This window comes from Eubalaena glacialis, chromosome 13 (assembly GCF_028564815.1).
Source record: "Eubalaena glacialis isolate mEubGla1 chromosome 13, mEubGla1.1.hap2.+ XY, whole genome shotgun sequence".
NCBI lineage: Eukaryota > Metazoa > Chordata > Mammalia > Artiodactyla > Balaenidae > Eubalaena > Eubalaena glacialis.
Window position 1 is genome coordinate 82,503,355 of NC_083728.1, and position 18,400 is coordinate 82,521,754.

Here is an 18,400-nt window from a genome sequence, read left to right on the forward strand (position 1 = left end):
ACACCTGGTCTGTAGCTGAGCTGGATCTATGAGATGTCCTGGCTCCTTAGTCTAGCATCATGCTACTGCATGTAGGAGTATCCCTGAGAATACTGGTAAGATTGTAGCTGTTACACATTTCAGATAACACAATATGACCATGCAACAGTTAGAATTAATAGCAATATAAATTGTCTTAGAATTAAGGGAAGATAAAATAAAATTGCTATTTATTTTATCCCCCAAATACCTAACATTTGCATGAATATAGGGCATTGCTTAATGAGAGGTAAGGAAGGAGACGAAACTCAATTCAAGGGGTAGATTTTTGGATGTGTTTCGTTTAAAGTCTCTTAAAAGAGGGGAAGGCCAAAAACTGGTGTGGGGGGTACTTTATGGGAGAAAGTACAATGCAACAAGCAGTGGTTACGTGCAAGAGCTTTGGAGAAAGAAGGACCTCAGTTCCAATCCTGGCCATGCCAAATGACAGGTATCAATATAAGGGCAAACTAGTCACTTATCTCTCTCAACCTCAAGCTCCCCATCTGTAAACTGAGGGTAACCAAACCTACCTTCAAATGAGGATTCCTGTGAAAATTAAATGGACTCACAGTTCTGTAAAGCAGTTAACACAGCTCCAGGCTCACAACTGAGCTTGATAAAAGGTAAAGGCAGTGTCACCTTCAATTATATCACAACCTCCTAACCTTTGTTTAGTAGCTACAGTCAGCTAGAAACACAAGGAAACATCACTTCTTAGACTTCAATTCAGAAACTCCACCTGCTATGACAGAGAGTCAATCATCCTCTGATTACATTCGAAGCCTGACGTGCCATCAGGAAGGGAGGAAGAAGACCAGAGAGGGTACCATAAGCCCACTCAGCTCCTTGGTGAACATAAGTAGGGAAAGCTGCCACAGCTTGTGAGCTTCGAGGCAGTCATTACTGACAATAAGAGCGCATTCTCTAATAAAATATGACTGCTATTTTATCCTTAGTGTTTTCTGGAGAAATAAGAGTTTGCAAAAACATACATAGAGATATAACACACCAGCAATTGAGCCCTTTTCACTCTGAAACCACAACCAAGACAGGCTTCTGCAGCAACTCATTTTCATTTCCTGGCATAAACTCCTTCTTCCAACTCCTACCCGCCTTTTTGGTTTTGTTTTAAACAGACAGTTTACTGTTAAAATTGGAGGATCTTTGTGGAGGAATTGCTTCAGCTGCACTGAAAGAACCTATTTCCATTGCAGCTGCACTTGGAACACACCATTTCCTCTGGCAGAGCATCTGAACACTCATTAAGAGAGGCTGAAGAGGTATGATGGGCACTCAATGACTTTCCCTTTTCTCAGCGAATAGGGCTGGTCACAGCTCTTATAAAACCTTCAGAAGGATTCATTTATCTGTCAAAAACTGCAAGACTCTTCCAGCTTTTGTACACGGTGCTTCCTCTGCTGGGAATGAAATTTCCTCTCTTCTTCAACCCTACTAGTCCCTGCCTAACCCAGCAAATGCATTCATTCATATGCTTTGCACACACACACACACACACACACACACACACACACACCCTACTTTTGCTTAACTCAGTTCTCATCCCAGACTTCAACTCTTTACAAAAGCTTCCCTTGATCCTCCAAGGAAGAGTTTGCAAATGAAACTGTTCAGAAGTTCAGCTTAATAATAAAGCTTAAAGTGACTTGAACATGAACTACAAAGACATACAGCTGAACTGCAAACAGAAAGATTTTTATCCTACATTCTGCTCTTCAGCAGAAAAGAAAGCTGCAAGTTCTTTCCTACTCATTATCCTCCATGATAAATGTGTTCCTCCTTAAACCCTCAGGGGAGGGAGAAGCACACATCAGCTGAGCATTTCAGGAGGCAGAAATCATGCCTGTGTTATCTGCATCTGACCTCCACTCTGCTCCTAAGAGGCACAGGGCCCAGCAGGAAAAAAGCCAGGGCCCACTGCCAAGAACAGACTCTGTCCAACGGCACCACTCCAAGCGAAGTAGTTTCCAGAGTCCTTGAGGGAACCAGGCCAAAAGCCCATCTAGGATTCTCAAGGTAGGAGAAAGGTCTCAATGGACACCAAGCCATCCTGTAGGGAGACTGGAGGGTGAGAACAGCCTCCAGGAGGGTCAGCTCCAGGGCTCAGCGTCCCTCTGAAGAGTTCACTCCTGGGTAATGTTCCTCCCTTGTCATAATCATTATCTGGGCAAGCTAATTCAAGCTATCACAGAGTGAGACACATGAACAATGCCCTACCATGCACCGAAGTATAGCAAAGTATACTGAATGTTTGAACCAATTACCTTCATAAAGGTGATCTTTTATACTTAGAATTCCTTGAGGTTCTATGGTTTTTTTTTTTTCTCAGAATTTTCCTAAAAGCCCTCACGAAGGTCAAACTGTTTAAGATTGTTTTAAAGGCAGGAAACCAATAATCCTCTTTTGAGAGGAAGAGCTACACAGCTTTACAACATGGGCTCTGTCTATACAAGCAATGTGTTAAGGAACATTCTATTTACTCATTTTTCTTGTATAAAAATGTGCCCAGTTTGATAAACTAGCTGAATAATTAACTCTGTCTGACATTAAAGGCCATGGAAATTTGAGCTAAGAAAGAATATCTGAAGCTGTCCATGTTTCCATTGCTATAAAAGGAAAAGTGACAGATGCCCATACAGTGGGTGGAGCAGGTATATATTTGAAGGAAATTATCAAAATATACTGAGGTTACAACTAAAAACAGGATCAATGTTGAAAAGATTTTTCGAAAAGGTTGATAAGAATAGACACACAGTGATCTTTTTACAAATATACAAATATAAAAGTATCAAAGCTCTGACCCAATCACCTTGTCTGTATCTAAACTATATGTATCAAAAACATCCAAGAGATAAAAGCAGCATCTTTCCCTTTGATTTCAGAACTTGACAGAGACGGAGGGGTTTATATATTTCATGTAAACGATACTCCACATTTCTGATTAAGTGTTCCATCAAAAACTGTACACCAACAACATCTAATTCTTTCCACTTATATTAGAGTACTTTTTTGAGACACTGGTAAGCAAGCACAAAACTTAAAGATTTTACAAAAATCATGCAGCATCAGATGTACAAAAAGATAACCAGCAGTACCTACCGAGGAGTTGGCACATTCATGGGAAGCATTAACCGTGCTCCATGAGGAATACAAGAAGGAACTACACATACACACAAAGAAAAAGAAACTCTCCTTCCTGAAATGATGTGGCAGCCTAGTTGGGGAGACTAATGACGCACAGAAGAAATGACTTATGACCTTCTATTACGAAACAAGAAATCCTCAAAGTGCAAATCAGTACACCACACACAGAAGGTGATGAGTATGTAGAAGGCAGTAAGAGAGGGATTAGAGGTGGATGAGGAAGGCTTGCTGTGAAAAAAGGAGCTTTGAAGAAAATACAGAACCTGATTTGTCAAAGAAAAAAAATAAGACATCCAGGTAGATGTGAAACACATACAAAAACAAAAGTAAGAAAACTAAAATTATGCCCTTTTCCATAAGTATAAATATCACTGATTAACTTTGCTCATGTTCACCTCATTTCTGCATCAAATGTCTTTGAAAAATGACTAACTCTGAAGTTTGGCAGTGTGCCTTTTTATAAAAATATGTGTGTGTACATACATATTTCTATACAACTCTACTCGTATACCTACTTTCTTTACACACAGAATTACATACATAAATGGCAGCCAAGTTATTTTAACTGGTTTTGCAGTATGAATTCAGAATGATTATAATTACAGTTTCTCTGTTAAAATGAGGTTTTGTTCTTTAATATTCATTGACTACTAGCTTGCTTCCCACACACAACACATTATTTACCCTACAGTGACTTGGTGCATCAATTATGGTAATAGTTTGTAAATAACATTCACATTATGGAAAACGGAGCCTGGTTACTTAGCTCTCCCTCTGGAAAACTGTCACAAACATATGTATCATCTGTCTCTACTTAGAGTGCAGCAATTAGTAATTATAACTGTATATACTTTTTTAAAGCAAAGGGGGAAAATAGACCTGAAATGTCATGTTTCCAAATGTTCTTAGGATGTTGTCTAAAATTATTTCGTTTGAACTCTAGTTGAAAAAGAGAAAATTCATTTTGACAAAATAAAGAGTCATCGCTAATAGCTTACTGAGTATGGAAAAATAGACAAAGCATCTCTCAAATGACATCACTTACTGAACAATCCCTTCTTCACCCAGATCAGCCTAGAAATAAACAGGCCAGAGGCCGAGGGAGGCCTGAATACAGTACTGTGAGGCAGGACAGACCTGGATTCAAACCCCTGTCTTCTTACCTTTCTCTAGCTCAGTTAAACGGTTATTTATAGAGTGCCTAATATACCAGACATAGTACTTAGTTCTGCAGGAATCTAAATGAATAACGGAATAATTTTTCTCAAGAAGGTTACCTTGTAATAAGGGAACGAGAAACATAAATCAGTACCGTTTAGTATAAAGTCTTCACATGAAAAAAAGGTTTTAAGATACATAAACAGTTCAGAGAAGAGTATTACTTCCGCCAGCAGAGAAAGGAAATAAGAGATAGCTTCACCAAGCAAGGCATAAACTGCGGACATGTGGTGATGGGATAACACTGGAGCTAATGATTTCCAAGGAAGAGTAATCCCAGGTAACAACAAGGATCAAGATCTGAACATGAGAACGGAGAGTTAAGAAGATGTGAAGGTGAGGGTCAGAGGGAGGAGACCAAAGACCTGGGAAGCTTGATTTTTTTATGGTCACCTTCATGGATACTAAAATTTTCCAGGTGACACATTACTTAGGTGCTTTGACTCCTAATTGGTAACTACTGATTGTTTGTAAAATGAGGAAAATAGAACACCCCCAAGAATTTTTGAGAGGGCTGGTAAGGTTATTCTGCAAGCAACTTGCATAGTTTCTAACAGGAATAGGTTCCCAGTAGCTCTGGAAACATTAGTACTTTACTGCAACCACAAAAATGATTATTTAGAAAAAAGGTAACAGAAACCATACCTGAGTTTTTCGGATTTTTTTAAGATTTTTTTTTTTTTTTCTGATGTGGACCATTTTTAAAGTCTTTATTGAATTTGTTACAATATTGTTTCTGTTTTATGTTTTGGTTTTTTGGCCGCGAGGCGTGTGGGATCCTAGCTCCCCAACCAGGGATCGAACCTGCACCCCCTACACTGGAAGGCGAAGACTTAATCACTGGACCACCAGGAAAGTCCCCATATAGGAGTTTTAAAAAGAAAAAAATAAAGCACAGCAGTCATGGTAGGAGGGATGAGGAAGAGACCATGAAAAATAACCTGCCATGATAGGTTCTGTTCTTCCATATGGCCCTAAAAGACTGATCACTTGAGGGTCTAGAATTTCAGAGGCAATGAGCAAAATTTGGGATGACTGATTTTATTAAAAGGAGACCTATTGTTCCCTCTGTAGAAGTGGAATGTGAGGATTTACAATTTGGTCCAGGATAACTCTGGTTTATGTATCACAGAGGCATCTAGGACATAGGTCCTCTCCAAATGTGGACACCCCCCTCACAGTGGACACCCCAGCCTTCCCCTTCCCAACGCCAAAGAGAAGCAGGTTAACAAAAATATATCCAGTCATACTACCTATCTGTAGATGATCAATTACTCTTACAGACACTCCTTAGAGAAGATCTAATCCAGTGGTTCTCAAAGTACCAGCCCTCAGACCAGCAGCATCAGTATCACCTGAGAATTTGTTAAAAGTGCAAATTCTCAGGCTCTCTCCAGAGCTACTGAATTAGAAACCCTGGGTGGGTGTGTGGGGTGCGGCTCAGCAATCCGTTCAATGAGCCTTCTAGGTGATCCCAATGCAGGTTGAACTCTGATCTAGCGTGGTCTCCTAGCTGTAGAGTGAAGGAAACTGAGGCCCAGAGAGAAGGTCACATGCGACTTTATTTCAGAGCCAACGTCTACAGACTCCTACTCTTTGTTCTCTTCTCTGCACTCCACTGCCTGTGTAGACACCTAAGCAATGGATGTGCTCTGGCCACATGCTTTTATCTCTGCCCCTTTGCCCTAATGTGCCCTAACATGGCTCTGATGGAGGTGTTTTCTGCCAAGCAGGGTGTGTAAGAGAAAAGGCAAACAGCCCATGGCTCAGTTGTCTTGGGGTGGCCCAGAAGCAAGTACTGATTCATCTTCTAGAGCAGAGGTCACAACCTTTTGCAGCAAAGAGCCAGACAGTAAACACTTAGGCTTTGCAGGCCATGCTATCTCTATTGCAATTGTTCAACTCTGCCGTTATAGCTCAGAAGCAGCCACAGAAAATACATAAATAAAGGGTAGAGCTATATTTAAAAAAAAAAAAAATTATTTACAGAAAACAGACCCCAGGTTGAGTTTGGCTGCCAGGCCAGCTTGCCAACTCCTGTTGTAGAAGACGGCTGGCATAGAATGGGTGTTCCATAAATGCAAGTTGAATGAATAAATAAATAAAAGAGTGGGGACTACTGCTGCTGCTTACTACATTCATCAATGTCTCCTGTCTGTCACTCTTCTTTCCTTTATAGTACCTCGTCCTCAGCACGGTTACACACACTTACTTGTGTAGGCTATACTTCCAGGATGAAGGCCTGAGGGGTAGTTACAACCCGGTCCACACTCACATGCCAAATCATGTGCCCCAAACCAGGGCTGCTTCACCAGGAGAAAGGGGAGGCTCTGTGATGTGCACATGGTGCAGGCTGCTCACAGAGCCATGTGCCCTTGGAACTGACCCCACCCCCCCTGGGAGAGTTGTTCTCCAGTCTGTACACAAACGTCCTCTGTCTCCTACTCATCTTTTCACTCTTCTCTTCATTTAGGCCCAGATATCCATTAACAGTTACTAGACACTGCTACTGGTAGCTCTTCAGACCAATAGTCTCCACATGATTTTGATTACGGACCCTTATCGGTATCCAGAAAAAATTTTTGAGCATATTCCCCCGACATGGATATAGATATTTATATGGCACTGATGTATTGTGCGTATTACAAAATATATTAATAAATATAAGAAGGGAAATACAGATAAAATGAACACAATTTTCAGTGTTTTAACCAACATAATGGCATTAGCCATTACGTTGTCTCAAGGTACAACTTCCACTGAGGACAAGGTCAATCACTAATGTTTATGAATATAAACCTAAGTCCCAATTTTTAAAATAATTTCAATTTTTGGCCAATTTCTTCTAAGATATGATTATACAGTTGCTGTTTGTACCTAGCAACATGGTTGATAAGGAGCTCATCAAAAGAATGCAAGTGTCAGCTTTGCCATTTCCCTGCTGTTCCCCTGTGCTTATGTTATCTCATTCCACAGTTTCTTTGAAGGAATTTTTAAAAATCACTTGTCTTTCTTCTAAGTGTTAGCTTACTTAAAAGTAAATAACATAACCTGGTAACACACTTTATGAGGCACACACTGGAACAAATCCCACAGCACAGTGAGCAAGATGCTGAAGGAGCTGCCACACTGTCCCCTCTCCCTTCAGGACAGCACCTACCACACCCTGCAGGGTATGGAACTAACCGTCCCATAGAACAATAGTGCACTGTCAACTCAGATACTAAACATCAACAACGTTCACTGCGTCTTCCTTAAAGACAACAATAAATCTAAACATAATTTCTACTATTGTGTTCTGTGCGCCAAAGGATTACTCTAAAAATCCTGTGGGGGAAATGATGGCACTTACCCCACCTTAGATTTAGAGAGCTCCACTCTGGGTCAGCATCTCTCAACTGCACGTGTCCTTAGTCATAAGATCAATTTAGTGAGTAATCACCATCATGTACGTATGTATGGTGTGTGGGTGTGTGTGTGTGTTAACACAGGAGAACAGGAAAGGAAATATCATAGTATACTTCATGTAGTAAGGTATCATTTAATGAAACTTTCAGTTTCATGTGTGTATATGTAAGTGCAAGTGTGTATGTGCATTTGTGCATATGTGAGTATGTACACTTGATCATAATATAAATGGCATTCCTAACTGTGTGAAGAAGGACAAAAAAGTTTTGAAAGTCACGCTCTAGACAAAAGAATTTGCAAACTCCTTGGGATGAGATGCCCACACAATTTTCGTGTTCAAAATGCGAGGTGAAGGAAAGAAGACAAAGAAGGAGCTGTGGCATTTTGGAAAGGACACTAGGTTTAAATTAGATTTGCATCTGAATGCCAGTTCGATACTTTCTAGGTATATAATTAGAAGTGAGACACAACCTCAGGTCTCTGCTTCCTTTACCTAAAAAGTGGAGACAATGATACCTATCCTATGAGGTTCTTAGGATAATTACTGAAAACCATGGAGGCACCTAGAGAGTGCCTGGCACATGGTATGTATTAATGACAAAGAATGACTTCCCCTTAAATTAGAGAAGCACAGAACCTTGTTAAGAAAGCTTAGTTAAACATGAAACAAAACACACAGAACAATGATGACAACAACAGCAACAAAGAAACCAAGGTCATAGATGCAGAGAAGAGATTGGGGGAGGAGGTGCAAAATGGGTGAAAGGAGTCAAAGGGAACAAATTTCCAGTTATAAAAAAAATAAACCACAGGGATACAGTGTACAGCGTGGTGACTAAAGTGAATAATACTGTATTGCATATCTGAAAGTTGCTAACAGATCAGAGCTTAAAAGTTCTCTTCACAAGAAAAAAAATTCTGTAACTATGTATGGTGACAGATGTTAACTAGACTTACAGTGGTGATCATTTCATAATACATATAAATATAGAATCATTATTTTGTACACTTGAAACTAATATAATGTTGTATTGTCAATTATACCTCAATTAAAATAATAAACACATACATACTACAGTGAGGAAAAAAATAGCAAAGATCAGCATAGGAGAAAGCACTGTCCAAAGTGTACTGTATGTATCTCTAACTGGCAAGCCCTCTTTAGTATCGGAAGAGATGACGTTCTGTAAAGGAACACAGATGTAGAGAAACCTATAATAGCACCCTTCCTCCAGTCACTCTCCAACACATACACATACCCTGAAGGCTACAGAAAATAAAAGCAAAAGAAACAAAGGAATGAAATAGCTTAAAAGGAAAAAAAAAAAAAAGAACAGTCCCTCATAATCTTTAGCCCCCTAGAGCACAGTTTTCATTATTCATGAAGACAGCCTAAGCAATATGCTCAATGCGTTTACTGGGAAATCCAGGAAAATCCACATGGTGTTACAAAACAATTGCAAATCAATCTGTTTGGAAGCTCCCCTTAAAGAGCTGTTCCAGCCATCACAATGGGTTCTTACAGACAAGCTTCAAAATCCGTTTGGTTTATCCAAAAGCTAGATTAGCTTTAATAATCCTAAAATACTAAAGTCCAAACAAGAAACTTTTCGTTGGTGCAACTTAGGACTACAAGTGCCAATAATGATTGAATTTGGAGCACTTTATTTTCTCAAATAGCCCAAGAGGAATAGGTTCTAGACCTGGTTGGGCCACTGGCCAGCTTTGTGACCTTGAGTAAAGCAAAACTTTCTTGGTTTCTCTTTCCCCATCTATAAATAATGAAGTTGTCCAAAAACAGCAGTTAAACTGGCAGTTCTGTTTTATTTGGCCAGCATATTACTTTTTAAAAAATGGATCTGAGTGCCTTAAGAAAGAAAAAGCACCCTGCAGTTTGCCGCAGGCCCCACCTCTCTCTATTACACCATGAGGGAATAGCCACATAATTATATTAGCTGCTCAGCGCCTGAAGGCATTTCAGGGGCTCCTGATCTAGCTCTAAAATTCTAATTGCAGTGGGAAAAGTGAAGGTGAAAGAAAGGAAGGGTGCAGGAGAACAGGTCTCACTTTTAAAACTTTGATTTGATGAAGAACACTGTCAAATTGTGCTTAAGGATCCACCACCAAGTCAGGAGATGTTCTAGATTTCCTCGGACACACTCTGTGAAATAGCCAACAGAAGGAAGAAGAAACAAATGTGTAACAGAGGCTGCATCAATCATGCAATTTTGAGACACAGCCTCCTACTTAGGCTGCTAGAACAGCAGGGTTCTAGCAGCCTAAATCCACAAGGATCAAAGCCTGAGAGCCACATGCAGACAGAGACCTAGGGGCAGGCCAGCTCTTGACTCCAAAGTTGGAATTCACTAAGAGTCCAAACAATTCCTGTTTCGGGGGCAAGTCTTCAGGAGGTACTTATTCAGGCCTCCCTACAGCAACTGACCTAAAGTTAAGTGGTTCAGAAAAGCTAGTGGAAGAATGAAGGAGAAGTTGGCATCTCTATGAAGAAATTTCTACAAAAATGAAATTCTAATGACTATCCACACAAAGAATTCTAATATCTGTCTGCAGTTTTCACCTCAGGCAGGCTACCCTTCCGATGAATGGAAAATGAACAGAAGGCTGGGTCTCCCCAGATGTTGAAGAGCATTCCAGCTGCTGAACACAACCTGTTTGCAATTTTCTACTCAACCACCAGAATGAAAACACAAACCTTCAGAAAAAAAGGCCCTTAAACTTCCTCCTGATTGCTGTTAGTGGTTTCTTTAATCTTTTAAGCTCTTGGGCTTAATACAGCAGCTGCCATGAAGAGTACTTATATTGTTACTGAAGATAGGAAGAAAGGAAAAAAGAAAAATTAAATTCAGAAGCAAGGATTCCCATTCTGTCAGAATCAGGCAAAATGGAAGGGGAAAAAAAAGGAACACATCTATAATGGGCCTTAGAAATAGAGAATCACCTTTTAGAGGCAGAGAGGCTTGAAAGGGGCATCAGATGCATCTAGTGTGCTTATGGCATTGCTCGTAACTCCTCGCCCCACCAGCCCCCAGTTCCAACGTTAAGCACCCTCCTTTCAGGACAAGATCTCTTAGGAGAGTTCTTATCAAACAACATTGAGAGGTTTCATGTAAATACAATACACGAACTCTGATTTAGAAAAATGCCACTTATTTAGGATAGGGAGGAGGGGAATTCAAAATGTAAATGTTTTCATGGTTTCATAACTTTAGAATAAGAAGACTTTAACTGTCATCTAATGCAGTGATCCTCAAATATGTCCACCAAACACCCTTAATGACAGAAAACAGTGAATATAAAACAAGAGGACTCTTTCTGTAGCCTGCTGTTAGCATAACACTTTTTTAGTTTTGGTATTACACATACCATATGAATCTATCCGAATTCCTTTTAGTCCTTTTAGTCCAATATAAGTTTGTTTACGTATAAAGTTAATGTTATGCTAAAAACCTCAGGTAAAATAGATCTGGAAGGCAGGCAGCAAGATATATGTCTGCTGTGTTTATACTGTGACTTTATAAGGCTCCCAGCGTTCTACCACATTTCCCAAGAAAACACACAACAGGGAACCACGATCTAGTCCAAAGCTACAATTCTGATGATTGAGAAACTGACACAGGCAGGCAAAAACTCATGCCCAAGGTCACACAAGTTAGCCAGCATTATTACTCCAAGTTAAATGCAGTGCACCTTTCGCTAATTTACAGTGCTTCTCTGCACTTTCATTTTAAATAATAGAGGTAAATGAAAAAAACCTGACTACTCAAAAATTAATCCCCTCCCCCTAAATTGTCCAAACCTCACTGATGTTTGAGGCGGGAGACCCAGTACACCTGCTGCTGTCCATCAACTAACTCCATCTGAAATCACATTAACATCTTAATAGTTCAGTGAGTGTTCAGGATTTTTTACTTTCATCACTTTCTTCAGCCTAGTTTAGTATCATTTTGCAATCTTTATACTAAAAAGTCTGGGTAGCACAAAAATATTTAATAGATAAACACCACAAGTATAAATTTACATTTTTATACTTTCTTTGTTTTTAGAAGAGGAGATACATAAATGTTATCCCTTGAGAGAACAATTACATAAAAAGGTTCAATCTTTAGAAATAAGAAACTGCCATAAATGTGCAGGAAAAACCAGTTTGCAAATAAGGTACCTAGAAATTAAAATCTGAGCACTTTCTCTTTGGATAAATATAGTAGAAACACAAAACTTAAAGTTACTAATATAATCTGCTTTTCCTTCTTTCTAAGTAAAATATAAGTTCTTTAAAATCAATTTTCCAGATTGGGTGGGGGGAGGAATTCTTCAAATTCACCCAGCATATAAATAGCTAATAGCATTTTCCTCTCTAAAATAACTAAACTGCCCCTTTTTCTTATAGTTCATTGGCTAATGGATACCCCTAATGAATTCCTGTTAAAGGGGAATATCAGCTAAAAGCATACTTTTCAATGCAAGTCCCAGAAGAGCAGTGAAAACCCAGCTGCCATCTTGGAATCGCCATGATCAGACTTCCCATAGTCATTTTAAAAAGCATAAAACTGTTCATTATTGCACTGGCTGTTTCTCAAACAGCCTTAGTTAATTCACTGTGTGGATTTACTGAGTCCTCATAGGAACTGAGTGCAAAATGGATGATACTGTCCATTATCTACATTATCAGAGAGGCTTATTGTACCCATTCGCAGTTCTCAATGTTTCTAAATACTCCATCAGGTAGCATCAGCTCTCTCTGGCTCTGCAATTTCAGAGCACAAGGTGATTAAATGAAAATGCAATCCGGATCAGAAGGCCAAGAACTCAGAAACTACAACCTTCTTATTTTCTAAACACTGAAAAATTACAGTGTCACTCTACAAACAAAAAGACCTTAAGACACAAAAAGCAATCGTGGGATATTCTCACTGGCTAACTTATTATTATTAGCCCAGTCAAGAAACATTTGAAGTTAATATTATCAAGGCTCTCAAAATCAAGACCTATCCTAGAAGGATAAGCCCCAAATTCACACCAGGTATGAAGTAGCTCTTCGAAGTCCGGCTCCATGATAGCAGCTCAAAGAACCTAACAACAAACCAAAAGCCATGATTCTGGGTAATTCAAAAGAGTGGACCAGTGGATGGAGGAGGTCAAGATAATCAGACGTTATAACCAGCTACAACTGCTGGTTAGCAGATTTAGGATGTCATTTTAAAGAGAGTCCCTTGGCAATTTTGTAAAACTATTTTGCTGAGTAACTAAAATTGCCACAATATTGTAGTCTGCACTTAAATGTGTATCTAAAGCAATTACTGTTGGAACTGAGAAAATTCTTCCTTGTAAATTTACTGCAATACTCACTGCTATGATCCTCTCCAAATTTGCCCTTTCTAAACTGGGATTTGTACTAAATATGTCAATATGGTACTTACTGCCAAGGCATAACTTTGCCATCTATGGATGACTCTATCCCTCTTCTTTATTCAAACTCCTAAAAAATCCATATATAGAGAGCACATCTTGACATTATTTGGTCTTCACTTGGAACACTGGACCAGAAGTCACATGGCAGTGCTTGATTACAGGGTGATCAGAGAGATGATTCTCAATACGCTTATACCATTTTTTAAGAATGAAATTAGAATAAAAGTTTATTCAACTGAAGTGAAAATATACCAAAATATTATCGTTGAACTCACAGATTTCTTTTTAAGAAGTAACACATTTCCTCCCAACACATTTTGTCCAAAAAGCTGCCAATATGTACCTTTCCCGTTTAAAAAATAAAAAAACTATGTTGAATAAAGTATTTTGCCCAAAGTCAGAAGCTATGATGTAGCTGAACCAGAATTTGACTCAGTACCTAACTCCAAAACCCATGTTCTTTCCATTTGCTCAAGCTACTTTCAATAGGATACAAAGTGTAGCTTTGAAAATCTGATTTTCTGAACAGTGGGATGCATATAGCTGCTCATAAAGTATGCTATAGAAACCTGTGACACATTAAAAAGAAGGTTTCATTTTATTAAAATAAAAACAGTTTCTATTTTGTTAAGTGTGGCAGGATGGTTGACACTCTTCTAGAGAGAAAAATAATACCATGTGCTCTGAGCAATTTAGACAAAATCAGCCCCAATCATGCATTTAATTGATGTCCTGTAGGAAGTCACCAATTCCCAGCCTGAAAAATTGAGGGTCTCCATAGGCACCTAATGCTACAATGACTTTCCTGAAGTGCCTGAAGTGCATACCAGAAAGTTAACATCATAATTAAATTCAAACATTTATCAAACATCCAATTCAATTCCACAAATGTCTATTAACCATCCACTGTGCATAAAGCACCAACACAGTGCTAGCAATACAAATAAAAGCTAATAACTGAACCAGACAATGTGCTTCTAAAGAAGTCCAGAGCATAGGCAGGGGAAGTCCTAAGGGCTAGGCTACAAGGTGCTACAGGGACACACAGAAGATCAGCATCAGGGAAGGTTCATAGAGAACATGACATCCAACTAAAGTCACTCAACTCAGGTCTTAAAAAATGAACAGCAACTTTCCTGATAACATCAGAAGCCATTAAACATTTTTAAACAGAATCAAATCTGGGGACTTCCCTGGTGGTGCAGTGGTTAAGAATCCACCTGCCAATGCAGGGGATATGAGTTCAAGCCCTGGTCGGGAACATCCCACATGCCGCGGAGCAAGTAAGCCCGTGCGCCACAACTACTGAGCCTGCGCTCTAGAGCCTGCAAGCCACAACTACTGAGCCCATGTGCCACAACTACTGAAGCCCACGTGCCTAGAGCCCGTGCTCCACAACAAAGAGAAGCCACCGCAATGAGAAGCCTGCGCACCGCAACGAAGAGTAGCCCCCGCTCACCGCAACTAGAGAAAGCCCGTGGGCAGCAACAAAGACCCAACGCAGCCAAAAATAAAATATAAATAAATAAATTTTTTAAAAATAATCAAATCTGGGTTTAGAATGTACATCTGGTGGTGGCTTGAACTGAGAGGTAGAAAAACTAAAGTAAACCTTTCTATGTCGATTAGTGGGCAAGGAAAATTGCATAGTGGTTAAAAGCAATGGCTTTGCTAATTGCTAGCTTCATGACCACAGGCAAGTGGTTTTAACTTTCCAGTCTCAGCTGCCTTATCTATAAAAATGTGGATAAAAATAGCACCCACCTGACAGCATGGTTGTGAGAATTAGATAAGATGAAATGTGAGAAACTTCTGATATAGTAACTGGATTCAATATACTTTATTACTAATAAGGCATGAGACAACAGGGAATCAATCTTTCAGGCATTTTTCATTCATCTTCACCTATATGGTGTTACATACATTACATACATCCTAATGTAGGTAATATCCGAGTGTATGTATCCTAGTGTATCCTCTTTTTTCACTTGGTTCGTGATTGTTCTAATGGTAGATAAGTCCAAATTACAATAAGGCTAGCCCAATAAAAAGATAATATCAACAAACAATAGAAGTCTTTGACTTTGCATTTTCAAATGATATCATCACAACTTAATGTGGTGATGTAAGGTACTTCATCTCGCTGAGTCTCAATTCCTTGTTTTTAAATGGAAATAAAAGCACAGAGATACTGAAGAGAGATGTTAGGCTAAGAGACAGCACAGGATAAAAGGCCTAGCCCTTCATAAGAGATGGAAAATGGTAATTTTGTTCTGTTCCTTTCCTGTTTGTCAAAATGTATGATTAAAGAGTTTTCTTAGGGAAACTTTTAAAAGCACAAATAATACTACAGTTGGGCTGTTTTAAACTAATTTGCTTACTTTCTGGAGGTATATTTTCTATTTGCTTAATTCCAACTGGCAGCAAAGTTCCTAGTATTTGAGAAACTATCTTTGATCCACAGGCCACAAGCATAAGCTCTCTCGGGAATGCTTGCAGCAGGCTAAGTAGAAAAGTAAAAGCGTATCTTTTGAACAATGCTCTCCGGTGAAGTGGGATTGAGTGAGTTGCAATTCACTCTGAGAAGTTACTTGGAATTATTCTCCAAGAGGCTTGCTTGAGTGGCAGCCGCTCCACTTGCTTATCTACTTCTTATCTCCTTGAATACTGAAGGGATAAAGATAAGCAGCTGAGCTACTGCTGGTTACTAGTAAAAGATGCCATTCATAATATAATTACAGTATACAACTATTTTATTTATATATAATTCCCTAAGAAACTAACCACAGACTTGCCTTGATTTCTACATAGACCTGGGATTTGGAGAAAGAATATCAGAGTAAAACTTGAAATTCTAAAGCAGTTTTAATAACATAAAACTTTACAAAATGGGAAGCTATGAAGAGAAGTACTGCTTACAAGCTGTGTATACTTGGATCAGTTACTTAATCTCTCTGTGCCTCAGTTTCTTCATCTAATATATTGATAAAAAAGGATACTAACCATACTTAAGTTTAATCAATGAGAATCCAAATAAAGTGGTAAGCACAGGGCCCAGTACAAATTAACTTCTCATAATAGGCAAGGTATTATTAATGTTTTATCTTTGCAGAGGCAGGCAAACAAGCTTAGAAAGCCTATTCAACAAATCCATCTGTAAAATGGCAACCACTGGAGATTTCAACTTTAACAACTTGTTTCATGTCCTCAGTGGAAACCTGGGCAGAAGAGTACTTATTAGAGAATATTTATTCTGTTTTTCCATATGACTAACATCAGTAGGCCAACAGTGGATACTAAAATAATATTTGCTTAGTAAGTAACAATTGGGCCTTGTTTAGAATTTTATTTTTATATTATATATAGTATCTTAAGTAGAAATTCAGAAACACTACGTTTAATAATTGAGTTCCATGACATTTCCACAACTGACAAAACAGAAATCAATGCTTTTAGACTTCTCTTTGGTCTTAAGAAACTATCTACTTCAACTGGAATTTTGTCATTTAGTAATCAATTAGTATTTTACAATCCCAAATCCTCAAGACACCCGTATGTGTAACATGAACTTCCTGTCTCATGTCACATAAGCCCTCAGCAGTTTTCTGTGTTCTGTAAAGTCACCAAGCATGGAACTGCCAAAGCCCTATTTCCCTCCAATCCTTGCAAATGACATAAATACCCCACAGCCTGACACTGGTGTCAATGCTCAGGTTCAGAATGAGGATCAGCACATGAGATCAGTTGACATCTGTGTACTACAATGGCTCCTTCTTTCAATCTCTTTAAACCTAGTGTTTACACTTATGGACTGAGCACCTGTAATGACAATGAGCACTAGCTGATAACACTTGAACACTTCTGGCTGCTGAGGAAAGCAGTGTGAATTCTAGTATTAAACGAGTGCCCACCCAGGGTCCTCAATGAACCAAGAACCAACATAAGAGAACTGGCAGACAGATGGTCTACTCACTAAGACCACTTTTCTTAACTCATAAGGCAGGAAGAGCTGCTGACGATTCACACACGAAGCCTGTCCAAACCAGATGAAGAGAAACAATAGAAATATACAGTGGACCCCTGACCAACACGTTTGAATTGCAAGGGTCCACTGACATGTGAATTTCTTTCACTAAATACGTACTACAGTACTACGAGACAGGGCTGAATCCAGGGATGTGGAACTGCACATATGGAAGGCCGAATGTAAAATTACACAGGGACTTTCACCTGTGCAGAAGGTTGGCACCCCAACCCCTGTGTTGTTCAAAGGTCAATACATTGCTTCTATGTGCAAGACATCATTGAGCACCTTACTTATTTTCTCTCTTACTCGGTTTTCACAAAAACATCATTGCATCCATCAACTGATGAATGGATCACAATGTGGTATATCCATACAATGGAGAGAAATTTGGCAATAAAAAAGAACAATCTACTAATACATATCATAACATGGACGAAACCTTGAAGACATTATGCTAAGTGAAAGAAGGCAGTCACAAAGCATGACATATTGTCTGATTCCATTTACATGAAATGTGGAGGATAGGCAAATCCAAAGAGACAGAAAGTAGAGTAATGGTTGCCTAGAGCTGGGGGAATCAGGGGAGGAAATGGGAACTGACTTCTATCAGTTTCTTTCTGGAGTGATAAAATGCTCTAAAATTGACTGTGGTGTCAGCTGCATAACTGTGAATGTACTAAAACCACTGTACACTTTAAACTGGTGTATTTTATGGTATGTGAAATACATATCAATAAAGCTGTTTTTAAAAAACTGTGAAACAGGTATCATTATCTTTATTTTGCAGACAAGGGAAGCAAACCTCAAGACACAGCTAGTATAGCAGAGATTAAGAAAACCAGGTCAGTTGACCCCAAATACCAAGTTTCTAAACCATACCCTATTGCTTCTTAGAATACCCAGGATGCTAAGAAAGGGTGCAGATCTAAAATCCAGCTGACCCTATCATCAAAGTAGATTGCTTTGTGGTCTTCAAACTTCCCCATTACTACCAATGTCTATTCTTTTCAGTATCTATTTCTATGTGGATACCAAGAAATGTGATCTGTAAGAGTTAAAACAGAGCACATTCACAAACCTTAAAAGAAATGCCTCCATACAAAAAGTTTCACCCAACAAAACACTGCCTTTCCG

General features: G+C 39.0%; 1 protein-coding gene across 3 annotated transcripts in view; it reads right to left on the minus strand.

Moving 5' to 3' along the window:
• Positions 1-18,400, minus strand: part of AUTS2 (activator of transcription and developmental regulator AUTS2) — a 1,116,331-nt gene that overhangs the window by 771,163 nt on the left and 326,768 nt on the right. The gene's annotated exons all lie outside the window — the stretch shown is intronic.